Genomic DNA, 20298 nt, shown 5'->3' on the forward strand with positions numbered 1-20298 from the left:
TGAACTATCGTCATTTTCTCTTTGTGCCATGACAAGAAAGGCAGAAAGAAGTCCTGAAGCAAGACGTATTGATCATTGGTCTTCCTTTTATTGGTATCAGCCACTAATAACTTATGGACCAGTGCTGTTCATCTTTTTTCCTTTACTTGTGAAAGATTTCCTCCTCTCATGTGAAATTATAAAACACAAAAGAGTTGGTAAACACTGACCTGTACTCTGTAGCAAACTATATGGTTCACAGTGTAGTTATATATCACCAGCAATTATAAATGATATATGGGCATGACTATCTAGTAGCATCTACCAACTACTACACCCAGGACCTTGGCCCTGGGCTTGGCTGGGAGAACGGAGAACAGACTTTCACATTTCTTTGTTACACATAGTCCTTCAAAGAGCCTCTAATCTGTCTGGTCTGCTCTTCTGCTCCATGCTCATGCCTTCCTTCTTTGATCTGATACTGAGTGCAGAAAGTCTCTGGACACACTTTTCAAGTGTTTTAAAATAAACTATCTTCATTTATACACAATACAGAGAATGAATGCTACTGTTTATAAAAAATAATAAGCGAAAATGAATAGAAGAGATGAGTCATTTTTTTCTAAAGCCCTCCCCAATCTCACACCTATTGCCCCAGTAACCAACCAACCTCCCACTTTCCCTCCCCCCCCCCCACATAATATATAGAACCTCACCTCAGCAGCTCAGATTTCATCAGCTGCAATTTATTGACCAATGGATATATAATCCCACCTCATGCCACAAAGATTTGAAACCACTTTTAAAACAGACATTGCAGAAGTAATTCATATATGTCAGTGAGTTCTGTACTCTACTCATTAAATGGAAAACACACATACACACACCTACACATACACATATACACACTATACTCCTCCAGTTTATACACTTTCCCCACCAAGGAAATGCTAATGGAGAACCAACATTTCTGATTGGAGAGTTGAGTGAGGGTAGAGAGTCATTCACTGAAACACTTTAACCAGAAGTTTGAGCTGCTGTATCACAAGGATTGGAAGGCTAAGAGCCTTTAGGATTTCTCTGGGGACTTGGTGGGTGTGAGTCACATTGCTTTCATTTCTATTCACCTCCACTGCCACCACTCTACCCTGCACCACTATCATCCTGCACTTGGGGAACTAAGTGCTGACCTGGCTGGTCTTCTTCCTTCAGTTCTTTCTCACAGATCCCATTTTCTGAATAGCCAGTTAACAATGTGTTGCTCTTCTCCGGATTCTGACTCACAGCCTTGTACTGTCTGTTCTCATCATTTTCTGTTTTCCTCCCCGCTTACTGTGGTTCAGCCACATTGGTTTCTTATTCTTTATCAACCGCTTTCAGCTCCACACATACTTTGGGCCTTTTGCTTGTTTTTCTTTCCATCAATCATATCTTTTCCATCCACCTAATTCTTTACTAGCTTAGCTTTTTCATATTAATCATGTCCCAACATTTACATGACTTCATTGGAGAGCCTTTCCTGATCACCCTACTTCAAATAGCACTTTTATTCAGAAATCCTCTCAGCCTTCCATTTATACTAAAGCACTATTGTAATCTGTATTTCTTTCTTTATGTGAATGTGCCTACAAATGTGTAGTTCCTATAAAGATAGGGATGCTATCTCTCTTATCACTCTATTTTCTACATGAGAGAGAGTAACACTAGTTGAATAATTCTTAAGAAAAATAAACTCTTCTTACAAAAGAATCACAGTGGGTTATATATATGAACATAGGTCTAAGAACCAACAAGGAAATGATTTTCAATTTCAAGCATCTCAATTATTATCAAATATAAAGGATCCAAGTATAACTGAGCATCTCTCTTTTTCAACTATCTATCTTGTCTGCTGCTGTCCCTTCACTACCACTCCAGGCACCAGGGGTAAAATTTTTGGATGAGTGCAAAATCTAGCTTAGTAGTATTTCAGCCAAATCTTCGCTATAAAATGCCTCACGATCCAAAGTTTTTGTCGTTGTTGTTCTTTCCCTGGGCTTATTTACCTATTGTTAAAATTTATTTATTCAGTACCAGCAAGAGGGTAGAGGATAGCGATCTGATTAGAGTGGCTTGCAAATGACCAACAGACTTTATCCTTCCTGGGCATTTCACATCTTTTCAAAAGAAAGTTATTGATACAGATATTTTCCCTAATAGGAAAAATATTTGGAGGGGCAATTTTGAGTACCCCTGACTCCCACATGTCTGAGTCTTGAGCTAGAAGAAAAGGATTTAGGAACCTGACATCCTGCATCTGAAAGATTGCCAAGATTTTGCTTAAAGCATACCAACCTACGTTAATCCCCAATGAAAGTATCATGTAAAATTTCATCGTCTTTTTAATTTCAGCATATCTTACCAGCATCTCTTCCTATAAGTATTATATTGGTGAGTTTGGTTTGTAAAATACATATACTGTATTAAATAATCAGACCAGTTGCAATATTGGATGCATATTAACATTTTATTCATTTGCATTATACTTGTACAACCTTGGTGTATTTGTATCAAAATTCCACTGGCAGTGTTTTGCTTTTGATCTGTGAGCTATTAGAAGCCCTGTTACTACAGATGAAAGGAGTTAGAAAGTTCTATATCATAATGCAGTGTGATCAGTAATTCACAGAGCAGGTAATTTGCAATGACTTGCCAAGCCTTTGATTGCACCGGGTTTATGGCTATTAGAAGTTTCCCCTTTCAAATTTGTATGGTTCCATACTTCCTTTTTGACCTCTTTTTCATCATTTATGGTCCAATTTGGTAGTGAAAAAACATAACTGCTTGCTTAGCGCATGGCTGTCATTCAAACCCCAGTGACTTACTGAGCACTTTGACATTTGTGATGATGAAAAAAACATTAAGCAGGTGTACAGAACACTAACCAGGTTCCTGCAACAATGCTTTATGGGATTCACAATGTACCTCTGGGCTATAAACCGATTCAGACTTGATTTTCTCTATCAATTTAATCTCAGTGTTCAAACTCCCATTCAAAGAAGGAGGCATAGTTTTCACTAAAATTGAAGTTAAATAAAATCCCCAATAATAATGTTAATATAGGACCTCATAGGAACAATTGGAAGGCCAGTGACTGCTTGCCACTAAAATAATATGAAAGTAGGGCTCACATGTCTACTTTGAAGTCATGTAATTAGGAGTACTACTTGATACTGGACTATATAAAATTTAAGCCCTATAAAATGTCTTTAGCAATGAAAACTTACAGCTAAATGGCATGCTTTAGCCCCTTAGCTGTCTGAATTGTATGTACACCACGTGAAGGAAACATCATATTATTTTGTGGAGGTTTTCCTTTGCACATTTAAAATTGGTCATCTGTTGTACAGGTGTGCAGCACATCTTGGTGTGGGTTAGTTTGCCCTCATGTGCAGTTTGTCTGGGCGATGTGGAAACCTGCAAAACTCAACATAGTCCAGGTCCCCAATTAGTATGTTTGGAGAAGCATTCAAAGCCAGGGCCACTGAGCACAGGGGACAAGTGGTCAGTGATTTCCCGACTCAGTACTGGCTTGACATCTCAGAATCTATCATTCACCCCAGAACACTTAAAGCTGTTAAAATTTCACATGCACATACAGACTCAAACACACCTAATAACAAAAAGATTGTCATCAAGATCATCCATTTCCCGTCATCTTTCCAATATGAAAAGAAATTACTCTTGCAATAATATAGAATGGGCAAGCATTGCACTTTGACTTTCTGGATATCTAATTTATTCAGAAAGTCATTCAAAAAATTCTAAATCTAGAATAGGAAGTTTTTCATTGTTTCATATTTGTTACTGGCAGTTTCTAATAGGAAACATAAAAGTTGCATCCGTTATATATGATGCATAAATACCTTATTGCCACAGAAGCCCCTGGAACAGTAATTATAAGCAAATTGGGAAGACATGACTGCAGATTAATGCTTACTGGTGGATTATGGAGACTCTTCACATAGAATAAATGTACTCGAGGCTCAGAAGGCTACACAAGCAATCTGTGCACGGAAGTAACTCATATATGGAAAGCATTTTGTAAAGTTATATGCGTCTTTTTCAGCCACAATCAAGCACATGGAAAGCAGCAACATTAATTGTTTCTTTGAATATAAAGCACAACAGTCATAAAATTATAAAGTAATATTCAATGCTTGCCTAGTAAAATACAATGATATAGACAGCCTCACTTGTCATTACCATCTTGCTATCATACTGCAACAGTTTTGTCTTGTCTCTATCCATTTAATACTCAATGCAAGGACCATGAACTCTTGCTATCCACCTTCCTCCTGGCCAAATGTGTTAGTTAGAGAGCAATGATGTGAATGAGTCTAAGACGGGAAGTTCAATTAAAACACAAGGCAATGGTGATGCTTTATGAGTTTTACAGGGATGGCAAGAAATTTTATATCTGCTGTGTCCCTCAGGTTGGTTGTAATTTCAGTGTAGAGTGGAAATGTTCCTGAGAAATTATTGATCTTGACTTTTACCAGGCCTGCAGTAAAGTAAAGGTAACAAATAATGTCATGCTTGAAGTTGGTGAAAAAATATTTGCAGTCATGGTTGTAAGTTGGGGTCAAACTCGGGAGCACTGAACCCAAATCCAAAAGCACCCTGACTTTTTCCAGTCTCACATAATATTTTTATTTGTTTAGTTTTACTGATGAGATTTTTAGGTTAGTTAACTAGTACTTCCTGCTAACCTGTCTTGATGTTTTCCCAGGTCTTACCTAAAAACACATGCTTGTTTTGCGTGCATGTGCTGACAACTACTTAAATGCATCCCTCCTTATTTATTGCAACCTCTGCTTGTGCTTTCATCTTTTCAAAGATTTTGTATAATCCTTTGGTGTAATTTATTTAGAAAAATGAATAAATTGATGAGGTATAACCTTCCTGGAAAAAAAAATCGAAGTATCCCATAAAAAAGTGCAAATATAAACCAAACAGAGGCAGAAACCATTTACTCACATGTAGAAAACTAGTACATTGTATTTCTTTAAGAGTTCATTTGACTGTGGCTATGATTATATATTTGCATTACAATGTGAGATCCGAATGAATTCCTTCCAAAATTGGAAATACCAAGGAAAATTGTTCCAGTTTATGAAATTACACTTAGCAGGTTTATTTGTTCTCTCTCAGCTTGAAACCCACAAGTTTTTATTAAGGCTATGGTTCATATTTCAAATAGCAAGAAATCTTCAGGTCTCTCCCTTTTCTTCCCCCTCAAAATAAATCTACAAAGCACCTGGATTTAGAAGAACAACATAGATATATTGCCCATTAACTCTGAAAACTAGCAAGCACTTCCATGATAAAAATAAATAGTGTGTACTGTAATCGATGAGGAGGCAACATCCCACATTGTTTATTGATTCATAAAGTTAAGATTAAAGTAGGATTCTTGCTTGTGTTTATCAACAGATTTTTTTTTTTTTTTAAGCAGTGAGTGAACCTGGAATCCCACAAACCAATCAATAAAGTTTAAAAGCTTCAGTGAATCTAACCCATAACAGGTCCTTGTTTGGAGAACACGCTCAAGAAACACATGTGTCTTTAAGAGGTCTTGAAAGACTTTACACCCATGGACCATTACCATTTCCAAACACCCTGCAGCATTACCAGCCCAACATATGCTGACTGTATATCACCGTGACCCTCTCACTAAAGCTCTTTTGACTGGAGTGCTTTTAATACCCACTTTCTCAGCTGAGCTCAGGAGTGATTTGTTTTACATGCCACATTAATCCTTTCCACATTTTCTGGATGAGGCAACCACAATTCCACTTGTGAGGTGTTTCTAAAACACAGTTCTAGGAATAAAGCAGCAGGGTCCCAGACTTGACAACGTCCCTCTAGGCAGCTGACGAAGTGGGCTATCGTGCCTCGGTTTAACTCTTCAAATGAGTGTTTGTGCCCAGCCACTAGGGTGGGCCAGTTTTCTAGGCCAGTAGGAGGCCCCATTTATTGAAGGCAATTTACTCTCAATTAAAACGCCGTAGGAATCTTCGTGGACGTGATGCCTGATTGATACTAATGCATATTAGTAAAGTTAAAATCCAGAATGAATGGAAAAGAGCCGTAGAACTGAAAATATATAAAACACACCTCAGTAAAACCAAAGAAAGTTTATACACCACACCATAATTATAGGAAAGGAGGTTTTAAATAAATAAATAAATAAATAAATAAATAAATAAATAAATAGGCAATTAGTGTTCAAAGCGCAGCCTTTTATTATGTGGTAATTTTACAGTTTTAACTTTAAGGGCAATTTCCCCATCCCCCAAGTGTATTCCAAGACCAGTGAACTTCTGTTGCATGCATCCATGAAGTTTTCTACATTTTTAATGTTCATCGAATATAAGTAATGTAGGTTTTCAAAATTTCAAGTTGTCAACAAGGCTAACTGATTGGACCAACCGATTGTTAAAAAAAAAATGTTTTTACATGTCAGCACTTGGCTGATTTTATTAACTTGTTAGTATTATGCTCCCAATTTTATGTGCTAAAATCTAACTGTACAAGGAACTTGAGGCCTAAAATTATGCCTTTATCCAATCCTAATTTATTGTTCTTCCCTCATAAATTTTATTTGCAGCTTCAATGGTCTGAAAGAGCAATAAATCAGAGTGAGGTGAGTTTTACATAGTTTAGATTGAGTTCCTATTTTCATTTGAAATTAATCTAATCCATTCCTTCTGGTGTCATCGTCATGTTGCTTATAGTGTGCCTCTAAGAAAGTGATTACTTGAGTCAAAGATAATCTTTTCTTCTAAGGTAGAGGATATCTGTTTCACATGCGTAGGTGGCAAATCATTTACATGAACTATGAGATTTATGCAATGTTTATAAAATAGAGTTCCATAAGTGAAGAAATACTCTCCTACTTATTTCTTGTCTCAAGTTATTTTCCTTAGATAATCAGGAATACGATTTTCAGTTTTCTGAAGAAGCATTCAGGAGGAATGATGCACTGAGATTTCATTGCCACTGTTGAAACCTTAGTTACCAAACTGTGGCTGACATAATATAGGCACTCAAATATGTAAAATGGATGATGGATTCAACACACCCCTTCACATCTTCAATAGCAATATAGTTAATAATAATAGTAATAATAATACCCAACATTTATTTTAACCCTGGAATGCCTACCAAAAAATGTTAGATATTTCCCAATGATTTTTAAAACAGAATCTGGTCAAGTAAAGAAAAATATACTTAATTATAATCTCATGCTTTTTCTCTGTGCACATACACAGGCATACACATATATTTATAAGAGATTCTAAACAAAGTAATATATACTCATATGAAGAAAGGTGAATGAATACTTAACAGATACTTTGCTGAACTGAGGCCAAATTGTCACTACTTTTTTAAAAATTTAAATTCAATTTGTCAACATATAGTATAACACTCAGTGCTCATCACATCACGTGCCCTCCCTAATGCCTGTCACCCAGTTACCCCATCCTCCCACCAACCTCTCCTTCTGCAACCCTTTCTTTACTAGTTAAGAGTCTCTCATGGTTTGTCTTCCTCTCTAATTTTTCCCCACTCAACTGTCACTACTTTTAAGATGTATTTTTAAATTTTAGAATTATATATATTTTTAGAGCTTTGAAAAGTTGAGTTTAAATGAATTGGCCAACAGTTGACAAAGACCTGTGAATTGTTTCATTTATCTGTGTTTGAAAATTGATTTTTAAAAATGGCATTTAGCTTTTGGACTTCTTATCTCAATATCTAGAATAATATAAAAATGAGAGCATATTCTCAAGGGAAAAAAATTCCTAAGTATAAAGTTGACTGTCTTAAACTTTATTTCAAATGCCCTGCTTTTAGTATCTTTAAAGAAAAGCTTCTAGATTACTTACTTTCTCTAAATTTATGTTTAACAGGATCTAGAAATCCTTGGCTGGCTTAGAAGCATAAAAACATTGTTTTTTAGTCTGCTTAGACATTTGCTCATTTGAATTTGGGTTCGTATTTAGTTATATCCACTAAAATTGCCCATTCCTCTTTTGCCATTGGGCATTTTTTCAATCTTAACAAAACCAAGTCCATATTATAGGCCTGCTGGCCAACATTCCAGGTAAATGAATGGTTTTAAAGAAAAATGGTGCTATTTTTCAAAAGCTTGACATTTAAAAAATACAAGTCCAGAATTGAAGCCTTCAATAATTTTTCCATGCCTATATGCTACAAGAAGCAAATGGTTATACAAATGAATACATCTGGGATTATTTTCAAGCTGTTATTCCCCACCAGGGAAAATATTTAGAAATAAGTCTCAGTCTTTGTGCTGGAACTACAAAGAGGCCAGCCATCTTGATGCTTTTCCAGATCGTTTAATGATTTTCCTCATATTGTGTGGTGGCTTTACTGCCCTGTTTCGTATGCCTTCCCATTCACTGTTGGTAACCATTTATGTTGGGTATGTTCCAATTTCTAAATCTGTTTTGTGGCATTTATAGCTTGCAGCTAATAAGGCCATTCAGTATTTTTTATATAAAATATTAAAAAATATACTTTACCATGGAAAGCTAGAGGAAATGATTCAGAATTAAAATACAGCCCTAAAGGTTGGAGTAGCCTTACCTTTAAAGTGTTAAGTGAAGGTGAATGTAGGTGAGTGTGGTTGAGGGGTGGCATTCTACTTCTAGAGTTCCAGGAGATGCAGTATTAAGTGTATGTGTGTTACATATATGTATGTATTGTATATGTAGTAAGAAAGAAATGGTAATCCATATATCTTACTTTGCAACTTCTGACTTTATAACATAGACCCTTCAAAAAATATGTGTATATATATGTGTCTATCTATCATCTATCTATATCTATCATCTATCTATCTGTCTATCTATCTATCTATCTATCTATCTATCTATCATCTATCATTAAGGTAGTCTTTTATTTAATTCACATTTAAGAAAATCATGTTACATATACTTCTATTGCTTCTTTTCTGTCCAATGTGAATTAGATACTTAACGTTTATTTCCTAACTTGAATTTGTTAGATGCAGTCAAAAATTACTTTGATTTCTTTTTTTACTTTGATTTCTTATATTTAAAATGTACCTTATCAAAAAATAAAAATAAATAAGTAAAATAAACCTTACCAAACTAAACTTTTATATTTAATTTTTTCTTTAACTCACAAATTAAATTTGATCAATGATTTTAATTATGACCAAAGTCTGAAAGAAGATAAAATCTCCTGAAAACATAATTAACTCTTTTTAAATTATCTCTGTGAATTTCAGTTTCAGTGTCATAATACCTTATGGAATAAAGTTTTTCATAAGAGAACATAGGCTCTAATTGTTTAAGAGTGCACAAATAATGCATAAAGTGGAAGGTGGCTTGGTTAGTAATGATGTGGCTCATCCGTTTCTACATTGGGACATCTGCAAAAGAAAAAATTCTCAAGTATAACCATAGAAATTAGGATGGAAAATCCTGGCATTAATCACTATTTTTATGTTACTGAATGAGAGAAAAATACCAATTTTATGATATGGGCATTGATGAAAGTGTTTGTAATACCCAGGTCTACAGAGAGATAAGCTAATTTCTGTGAAAATAATGTGGAAGTGTTCCTATCCTTTAACATCACCTGAATGAGCAGTGTGATTTTGCAAATAGGCAATATTTGTGCTCTTGGATATTTATGTTTTAACAAGAGTGACATCAAATTAATAGGTACTTACATATATTAGATTAAGTTTCATTTGCCTTTTTGCAAAGAAGATAGCATATTTAATTTCACCAAGATACGCTTCATATTAATAAGTTGTGTGGACATCTGAAAACTTAGGTAGTTTTGAATGATCAATAATCTTATTTTTCTAATTTAAAAATACTAAATAATTATTTGAAAGCATTTATCAATAGGAGAGCAGAAATTTAGAGAATTTCCTTAAACTCACCCTTAAAATATATCAAAGATTATGTATGTATATTAATATATGACATATATATGTTAACAGATTCATGTATATTATTTCTGATATTTTACATGTATATACCAACAGGGCAAACATTAACAATTCATATTATTATATGTAAATGATATTATTACCTTACAAAAACTAGATAGAAGTTTAGGTCCTGTCCTGCAACTTCTTAGTTTTGCTTACTAATTCAGGGACCACTTTCTCTACTACTACAAATAATGCTTGGACCACCTTCTCTACCAATATATGAGTGTATATATATACATATATATGTATATATGTGTGGTGTATATATATACATACACACACACATATATACTGGGGGGTGGGGGCAGAGGGAGAGGGAGAGAGAATCTTAAGCAGGCTCCATGTCCAGGGAGCCCAACACAGGACTTGATCTCACAATGCTAAAATCGACCTGGGCCAAAATCAGCATTTGGAGGCTTGACCTACTGGGATACCCAGGAACCCCATATATTCCAATATTTTTAATATTGCACTGTATTACCTTAATAAATAACTCATAATACACTTAAGCAATTCCTTATTGATAAACTATTTAGGTTATTTCCAAACTTTAACTATTAGAAATAGTTCTTCAGTGGTCATTCTCTCTTAAACAGTTTAGCAGCTTGGGTTTATATATAATATATTGTATATATGAGAGAAATATATAAGTATATAATTAGATTTATGATGCTACCAAATGCTTTCCTAAAAACTGTAATAATTTACATTGCCAACAGGATGCCTCTTTTATCATTCTTATACAAAAATTAGTACAATTTCCTTTTTTCTTTTTTTTAATAATACAAATAGTATGTGCTACTGTAAAAAAAATATTCCTAGCAATACAGAACTATATATAAGATTCAAAGGCAATTTTTACTGGCCTATCCATTGGTCTTCACCTCGCTTTCTTACTGCTCACCCACCAATCTCACTTCCTTCTCCACTATCATCTCTGCACATTTCTAAAAATCTCAATGTGTGCACATGTTCTTAATATAAATACTACTTTCCTGCCTGGGGTTCCATGCCCAACTCAGAGTCTGCTTGTTCCTCTCCCTCTGTTCCTCTCCCATTTGCTTTCTCTCTCTCTCAAATAAATAAATAAAATATTTTTAAAAATAAATGAAAACTATTTGTCAATTATAAATAGGATCTTATTCTAAACTTTATTCTATAACATCCTTTCCTTCACGTGCAAATATATCAGGCATATCTGTTTTTTTAATGGCTTCATATTATTATGTAGTTCATATGCTAATTTATTTAATTCTTCCCCTTTTGAACAATGTTTATGCTATTTTTAGGTTTTCTGTACTACAAAAGTTACTCCATATCAACCTCATACAGAAATCTTTGCTACTTGTGTATTTGTAGAGAACAGATATTTAGAATTGAAAATAGGGAGTCAAAAATATACACACCTGAAGCTTTGATAAATACTGCCAAGTTGCAAATTTTTATATTGTTGAGGTGAAGAACCTGATTTTTTTAAGAACCTGATTTAAAAAAAATATTTATTTATTCATGAGAGATACAGAGAGAGGCAGAGACATAAGCAGGGAGAGAGAAGCAGGCTCCATGTAGGGAGCCCAAGTGGGACTGGATTCCCTGGACTTCTGGGATCACACCCTAGGCAGAAGGCATAGGCTCAACTGCTGAGCCACTCAGGCATCCCAAGAACCTGATTATATGTTTTTAGGTCATTGGTTATCTTTGACTTTGAAATGTCAGTTTGGGAAATTTGTTAAATTTTATTTCATGTTGATCTCTGCTTACATCATGATTTCTAGGAATTTTTTTTCTCTATTGTAATTATTACCCACCTGGCTATCATACTTTTTGCCTTTCTACTTGTTAAGCGTTTTCCTTTTTTAATTATTAAAAATAAATTTATTTTTAAAAATTTATTAAATTTTTTCCTTTGTGACTTTTGAATTTTGCAACATATTTAGAAAAGTTTCTCTACCTCAAAGATGAAAGATATTTATCAATGATTTCTTACAATATATTTGTTGTTTTTACATGCATAAGACTTTGAAGTCCATCTGAAATTTATTTTGGTACAAGAGCTGTCCAGGTTGATTTTCCAGGTTTTTTCCACCCCAACTTATAAGCTACTTGGCCAATACTACTTGAAGAATGATCTAGACAATGTAGAAATGCCAACTTTTACATATATTATTTTCCCATGCATGTTCACATCCATTTTTAGATTCCTTCATTTGTGCCATTGATCTGTTTGTTTTCACATCAGTTATCAAATATTTCTAATCACTTTAACTTTATGATAAAATTTAATGCTGTGTAGGACCAGGTCACACTTATTTTTTATATTTCAAAGAATTTTCTTAGTTTTATTCATGTTTGACTTGAGACCAAAGAGAAAGAAATGTTTGCTTTCATTTGAAAATGTATTGAATTTTCACATTAATATAGGAAAGATTGCTGTTTTAAAATACTTTAAAATTTACTATTCAGTAATATATATTCCATTAAAAACCTTTTTAACATCCCTCAGTAAGTTTTATAACCATATTCATGAGGACATTAACTATTACTTTTAAAGTTTCCTTATGGGTATGTTATATTTTTATTGATTTTATAAATGGGACATATATTTTATATGTGATACTGTTGGTAAAGGAAAATAATTTATTTTGCAAGTGACTACTTATTGGAATTTGTTATAATTTCCAATAAATCATGCAACCGTTATTTTGCTTTTCTAAGGAAATTATCATATAATCTACAAAAATTTAAAATTTTGTTTCATCCTTTCCTTTTTGCCAATGTTGATTACTTATGGAATAATTAAGTAATAGTGGTGATAACTGGTACCCTTATCTTAATTTTAACTGTGGTGGTAAATTTTGTATATCAACTTGGCTGTGTTAATGGATACCCAGTTGGCTGGCAAAACATTATTTCTGGGTGTGTCTCTGACAGTGTTTCTGGAAAAAATTAGCATTTCAATCAACTTAGCAAAGAATATCTGCCCTCAACAATATTGGCAGCAGCATCCAATGCATTGAAGGCTTGAGCAGAAGAAAAAGGCAGAGGAAGGCTAAATTCTCATATTGAGCTGGAATGTCTATCTCTGTTGCCCTTGGACATTGGAACTTCTGGTTGTTGGGCCTTTGGATTCTGGGACTTACATCATTTGCTTATACTTGGGTTCAGGGCTTCAGTCTTGGAACAAATTATACCTCTGGCTCTCCTGGTTCTCCAGCTTGCCAACAGAAGATTACAGAACTTATCAGCTTCCATAACCTTGTGAGTCAATTCTTATAATAAATCTTTTCACATATACCTTTATGTATTCTGTTGGTTCTGTTTCCCTAGAGAACCCTAACTAACTTAAGTACAAGTTGAACAATGTTGTATTCTAGGTATGCTCTTCTTATTGGCTTATGATAGAAAGAAATTTAACATTATTAAAGAATTATCCATATATTTCTGATGTATTAGTAGATATTGAATTTTATCAGATGGTTATCCATTTATATTGAGATGGATTTGTCATTTTCATCATTTAATCTATTAATGTAGTGAATTTTATTAACAGATTTCCTAATAATATACCTAGTTTTCATAAAAGAAAAGTAAGTGTAAAGTAAAATTTTTAAATTGTTGGATTTTCATGTGCATTATTTTATTATCTTCATATTATAAATTAGATTGGAATGTGATATTTTTTCATCTGCTGTTAGTTTGGATAACCTGTTAGGTTGGAATGAAATTTTCCTTTTTGTATGCTATTTTAAAAAATGACAATATATGCTTATTCTGTGCTTTGATATATTTACACAGCAAAAGATTTTGTGTTATTATTTTTCCTGAAAATTTCTACAAATCTACCAGTGAAATTGTTCCTGGCCTCCCTGTGATCTAATTCTTGACATGGGGTCAATATGGAGGTTTACATTCCAGAAAGAGCAAGAAGATTCAAGTCGCAGAAGTATACTGGGAAGTAAAAAAAATTGGTATTGGATTACACAAGGTATTGCTTGAATAGTAGATTAAGGGCAAATTATGGACTACATAGGAAGTGAATTGACAGAGAAACAATGGATCTCAGGGCACTGTGTGAGAAATAATAAGTGCACATAGCAGTGGCATAAAGGATAGAGAGAAAAGGATTGATTCAAAAGGCATGATTGATGGGTGTAAAGGTTAAAAAGAAAGAGGAGAGACAATAAAGGAACTCAGCTTAAGGACAGACACAACAGATAACACAAAGCAAAGCACTGCATTGAGTTGTGGGAAAATGATGTGCCTTTTTCTCTTACAGAGCTATTCACCTAGTAGCAGGAGAAATACTAGACAGTACATTTCTTTAATTTAATGTGGTAAGGATTTCAGCAATAATTATCAGTCAGAAGTCACCCCAGTTGGTATTCATTAATTCTGCTTTGTTACTCTCCAGAGGCAGAGATGTGGAGTAGTAAGGTGCATTTAGGTGCCTGGTCAGACACGGCTAAACACTGGATGTCCTTAGGGAAGTAAGTGGAGATGTGGCTAGTAAGTAGGAAAGAAAGGAACTTGTGCTGAGTTTGTATGATGCTCAGAAGACAGTTGAATCCTTCTCTAAATCTGGGCTAGAAATATGAATAGGATATCTTGATCGCTTCTCAATTTCACAGTTTTTCAGACTTAGAAAGTAATACATTACTCCCATTCTATGAAATGCAGCATTTTTAGCATAATCCTGATAGCATCATGTAATAAACCAAATACAAGTTCTATTGGTGAAATATATGAATACAGGGCATGACGTAAATAAAGGCTATCTTGTCATTTGGGGTAATAGTTTGCTGCAAATGAGTTTTGTGGAAAAAAGAGCTTTAGGGATTTCAGGGTGACTGATAAAAGATTATGGATCTGTATATCCCCTAGGGAATAATACATTTTCATTAGGGATTAATATATTTTAATTATGTTCAGACTTGTGACAGTGGGTGAAGTTATACACATAGGAAAAAGGAATTAGAGAATAAAGAAGTGTTAGTGGACAAAATTGAGGAAGATTATCATTGAAAGGAAATTCATCCACTGAAGAAAGTCCCAGAGGGATACACCTGAGATGTTAGAATAGGACTTTTAAGAAGGAAATGTAAACCAGATCAACAGTGAACCAACAACAACCATGTGAACAAGGAAATATAAGGCATTTATAAAGATGATGATGAAAAAAAAAAAAAAAAAACAAGATGTAAAAAGCACCCAGGAGGCTGCTTTAGGGTGTGTGGTCAGGGAGACCTCTGAAGTGCTGCGATTGAAGCTGAAGCTTGAGTATCATAAAGGAGTAAGTATAAGAGGGAGAAGCTTGGTTGAGGCAGAGGTTCCGAATATTTTTATGTTATAAACTAGACCTCTGTGGCATGCTGTATAAGGTTGTAAAGTAAAAATGTTTGTAAATAAATTATGTAAAATGTATAGAACTATAAAGGAAATCAATTATATTGAAATATTATATCAAATATTTTAAACATGCATTTTTGATATAATATATGTACTATTAAAGTCTTAAAAATTAAGACCTAGAGGTGGGTCTAATAATTCACAATATTAAATTAATGTATAATAGTAATAATCCTATTGAATTCTATGGTACAGCTATCAATTAGTTATTTCAAGTGCCTTATGCCAGAAACCATGAGGAAAGCAAAGGAGTCAGAATACTAATAGGAATAATTAACATCAATCTAAGAAAATAGAGGATTTTTGCTACTTGAAGAATCATAACATAGGCTTATTCTGGGATTATTAATTAAGTCATCTTTTAAAGAAAAATTAACACTCTCATCTCTTCCTCTATCACATGTTTTAGATGCCCCTCACCCTCAACTAGTAGCTTTCTTAGTCTAAGTTGCTTTCCTCATGGGGCAATCCAGACCCTTATCCCTATGAGGTTTGAGGGGATGAAATTTTGCCCTGTGATTTATGAAGATGGATGTTTTGCAGAGAGTGAATCATGTAGGTGTGAGATGAGTGTAAACACCTGGAACAATATCTAGGTGAAATGCGAATTCTTATGAAGCTAGCTCCAGCTAATCTCATGTTTGTAATGGCATTTATTAATAGAGTTAGGCCATTTAATTTTTCCTGGTAATCACTGGTAGCCAGGGGGAAAGTAACAGAGAAAGTAACTGGTTGGAGTAAGCCAAATACAGAAATTGACACTCTAAAAAGTACAACACAAAGGTATGTTCAAGGGGCAAGGAATTTGAGGGTTGTATCAGGACAGATCAGTTTAAGTAGGTAAGAAAATAAATAAGGATTGGCAATGAATGTGTAAGAGAAAGAGATCAAGGAACAAAAAAGGTAAGAGTAGGTTGAGTTGCATAAGAGATTGAGAAGAGAATTAAAAGTTGTCATCAAAAAATATAAAGAAAGGAGACAATATTTGCACAACAAATAATGGACAAAATTGATGACAGAAATTATCTTAGAGATCTTAATAAGATATATAATTGACTTACCTATGTTGGTTTTCAATGGTAAGATAAAGAAGGTAAATTGCTTGTGTTACTGATATTAAAAGTAATTTTGGTTCAAACTATTCTGTGCATGTATAAGCCTAAATTAGATAAATGCATTGGGAAAAGAATGCATTTTTGGTCTTCCATACATTTTAATAAAGGGAAGATGAGAAGATCTTCATAAACTTTGTTTTAATTTTTATTTATTTATGATAGTCACACAGAGAGAGAGAGAGAGAGGCAGAGACACAGGCAGAGGGAGAAGCAGGTTCCATGCACCGGGAGCCTGATGTGAGATTCGATCCCGGGTCTCCAGGATCTCGCCCTCGGCCAAAGGCAGGCGCTAAACCGCTGCACCACCCAGGGATCCCAGAAGATCTTAATAATAAACTATTTACCTCAGAGTTTTACTGACAATAACAAAATCTGTTTAACTATCACAACTGTCACATATCAATTCTATGATAGAATGAATAAAGTTTGGTTTCCTTAATCTGAAATTGACTCTCAGTTTTAATCAAGGAAAATCTATTATTTTCCCTGGAGTTTATCTCCACATATAATGGGTACAATTATTGAGATAAACCATGTAATATTTTCCAAAACTGTCAAATGACAGTTTAAAAATAGTTACATTTCCAACTAACTATAATATAGTTATAGTCTGAAATAATCTTTATTTCAGATCCATGTCATAAATTAAATGAGATTATTATGGAGAGTATCCTAAAGAAGTGTTTGGGTTTTTCCCAGGTCACAAGTAAACATTACAATTTTATGCACTGATTTATGTTTTTATAGCAAAGTCTCTGTTTTTTTTTTTTTTTAAGATTTTATTTACTTATTCATGAGAGACACAGAAAGGTAGAGACATAGACAGAAGAAGAAGCAGCCTCCCTCCTGGGAGCCTGATACAGGACTCAATCCCAGGACCCCAGGATCTGAGCCGAAGGCAGACACTATCACTGAGCCACCTAGATGCCCCAATGTCTCTGTTTTTTTTTTTTTTTTAAGTTGCGGTATAATTGATGTACATTATCTTAGTTTCAAATGTGCATAATGATTTCATATATATATTTTTAAATGATCACAATAAGTTTAGTTAACATCCATCACCATACATATTTACACATTTTTTTTCCTGTGATGAGAACTTCTAATGTGTTATTAACTGTAGTTGTCATGTTTTATATTACATTTCCATGATTTATTTATTTTATGACTGGAAGTTTGAACCTTTTGACCTCCTTCACCCATTTCATCCACACCCACTGCCACCTCTGGCAACTACTAGTCCCTTTTCAGTATTTATGGCAAAATCTCCACTTTCATAGATTTTAACTAGCAGTATCTATCTTCTTGTCATGACTTTCATTTTTTTTAAATATTTTATTTTTAAGTAATCTGTACATCCAACATGGGCCTCGAACTTAAACCCTGAGATCAAGAGTGGCATGCTCTACTGACTGACCCAGCCTTTTTATCTGATGACATCATCTCTTAATTGTATCAATCTAAGCACATCCTTACCACCAGGGAAATTTAATAGGCCAGTCTACACATCTTCTCGGTATATAATCCCAAGAATGTATTACAGGCTTTGAGGTTTGTGCTTCCTATTCTTAAATACATTGGCACTCAAAGCTGCTTAAACAAGCATCAACAAAGGTGCCTGTCTTCTTTGAAGTTATTTTCTCCGGAAATCACAGTCACTGACCAAATGATTTGGAAAGATTAAATTGTGCTTATTTTATGACATTCTAAAACAGCAGGGTTAAATACTGGGCCAGCTGCCAGCCACTCAGCACCCACACTTTCATGTTTGGCTGCCAGATATATCCACAAGAATTATTCTGGAGCAGAAATGTGCAATGGCGCCATTCTGGAGAGCAGAAATTAGTTTTTGAGTTTAATGCTTTGATGAATGGATAATTCCAGAATTATCCATTTCTACATGCATAAAAAGTGCTTTTCAAAATTTAATTGGATTTTGGTTGCTGGAGGAAGTTTTCTGCCTTTTCTTGGAGGAAAGATATCCCCTGTACTAGTTGATTTTCCTCCTTCTCTGTTCCAGAAGAATGTGAGATCCCTTTTTCCAACTCTGTCAAACCTCAGGATCTATACTAAGCAGTTTTATTTATAAGAAAAGCTGTATATATAAATGCATATACATATATGTATACATATCCATGTACCTGGAACACACTTAAAATATTAATGTAGTATTTCAAAATTATAAAGGAATCAAATGGCTATGCTTGTATAAATTATTCTACATTAATTAACACTGGAAACATTCTTTTCTCTAAGTTCTGCTGTAGTCACCAGACTGAAGTGTGGCTGTATATTCATATCAGACATCTTGAAGTCAGGATGAAACAATTTCACAAGGTATGCACATCTCCATATGGGGACCTATAAAGAAAAATCATAGCCACACTCAGAGCTTATGGTCTAATGACACATAGGTAAAACTTCTTTAACAATATGAATGATTTAAAAACATAATAAGTGCAAAAAATAAAAATAAAAAATAAAAATACAAGTGCAACAAGATGCCTAAAACAAATATATACGTAGGGAAATAATAAATGATTGCAGAAGAGCAAAGCTGGGAGTTTTCAGACAAAAGGAATCACTGTCTGTTAAAAAAAAAAAAGTTAAGGAGCACTTTTTTGTAGAAGGTAGGTCTTGACCTGGACTTAGAGAATATTGGAGGTTTCTCCAGGTACAGAAGAAGAGCCATACTATATTCTAAAGAAGTATTTTCCATAAAGTCAGAGATAGGGATCTATAGGCTGCATAGAGGACACCATGAGGGATTGCCTACCTGGATTGAGTTATTTTGGGGGGGGAGGAGGGTGTTTTTTAAGATAGTCTTAGGACTTAGCTTGGCAATGCAAACACTAATGCAGACAAGAGAGGAGAAATTATTGGATTGGGAGAGGTTAGAGAGAGGAATCTATTGAATGATAAAGTCAATTTTACTTTAAATTTAAAGAAACTAAACAAAAATTAATGGGGAAAAATTACATCATGTGTTCCATTACCTCTTAGAATAGGCTTGAAAACGTAAGATAAAATATCTTTAATATTTTGGTTAATATTAAAACTTTTCAACAAACTTTTCATTTTTTTTAATCTTTTTTTTTTTTTTTGGCAATGTTTGGTTTAAATATTAACTAGCATTTGTGCTCCCTACAAATTTTCTCTTCCCTTCATTCTAGGCAAACAGCTGACTTTGTTATTCTTTTTTTTTTTTTTTTTTCTATGGGAGCTCTTTGCAGGGCAGAAAATAGAAGCTGCATGATGTAGACTTCTCCTAGAATCAGTGAAGGTACGTTGTTGCAGTCCTGTGGAGGCAAAAGACAGGGGTGTGCCTTTGAAAAGGAGAAAAATATGTTTTTTTCTATGACTCAAGAAGGGGGATAAAGATCCATAGGTCACACAGGCCTCTAGAACTTTGTTGAGAACAAGATTTTCAGTTTTTTCAAACATGGATAAAAAGGAACACTAGAGGTTCCTGAAAGCAAAAGACATGAGACCTCTCTAGGGAAGCCAGTCTCAATTGCCAACATGTGATCAGAGAGATTTCTCATTTCTTGACATTGGCACTTTTGTAATACTCTGGGTAGGGAGACGCCCAGAAAAACTGAGGTGGTATCTTCCACCATTCATACAGGATATGAACTCAATTTTGAAAGTAATTTGATTAAATAAAAAACAGAAATGCAGTATTCTTGTATCATTTATCAATGAAAATTGGTGAGTTGGAGAATTAAAGAGCCAAATTTGCAGATTTTTTCC

At 34.1% G+C, this 20298-nt stretch overlaps 1 long non-coding RNA gene across 1 annotated transcript; it reads left to right on the top strand.

The window, feature by feature from the left end:
* Nucleotides 1-12970: 12970 nt before the first annotated feature.
* LOC140609508 (uncharacterized) lies at nt 12971-19852 on the top strand. The gene is made up of 3 exons (XR_012011326.1): nt 12971-13282; nt 18802-18882; nt 19779-19852. It is a non-coding gene; the product is annotated as an uncharacterized lncRNA (long non-coding RNA).
* Nucleotides 19853-20298: the final 446 nt, after the last annotated feature.

Source organism: Canis lupus, chromosome 18, assembly GCF_048164855.1.
Source record: "Canis lupus baileyi chromosome 18, mCanLup2.hap1, whole genome shotgun sequence".
In the NCBI taxonomy this organism is placed as follows: domain Eukaryota; kingdom Metazoa; phylum Chordata; class Mammalia; order Carnivora; family Canidae; genus Canis; species Canis lupus.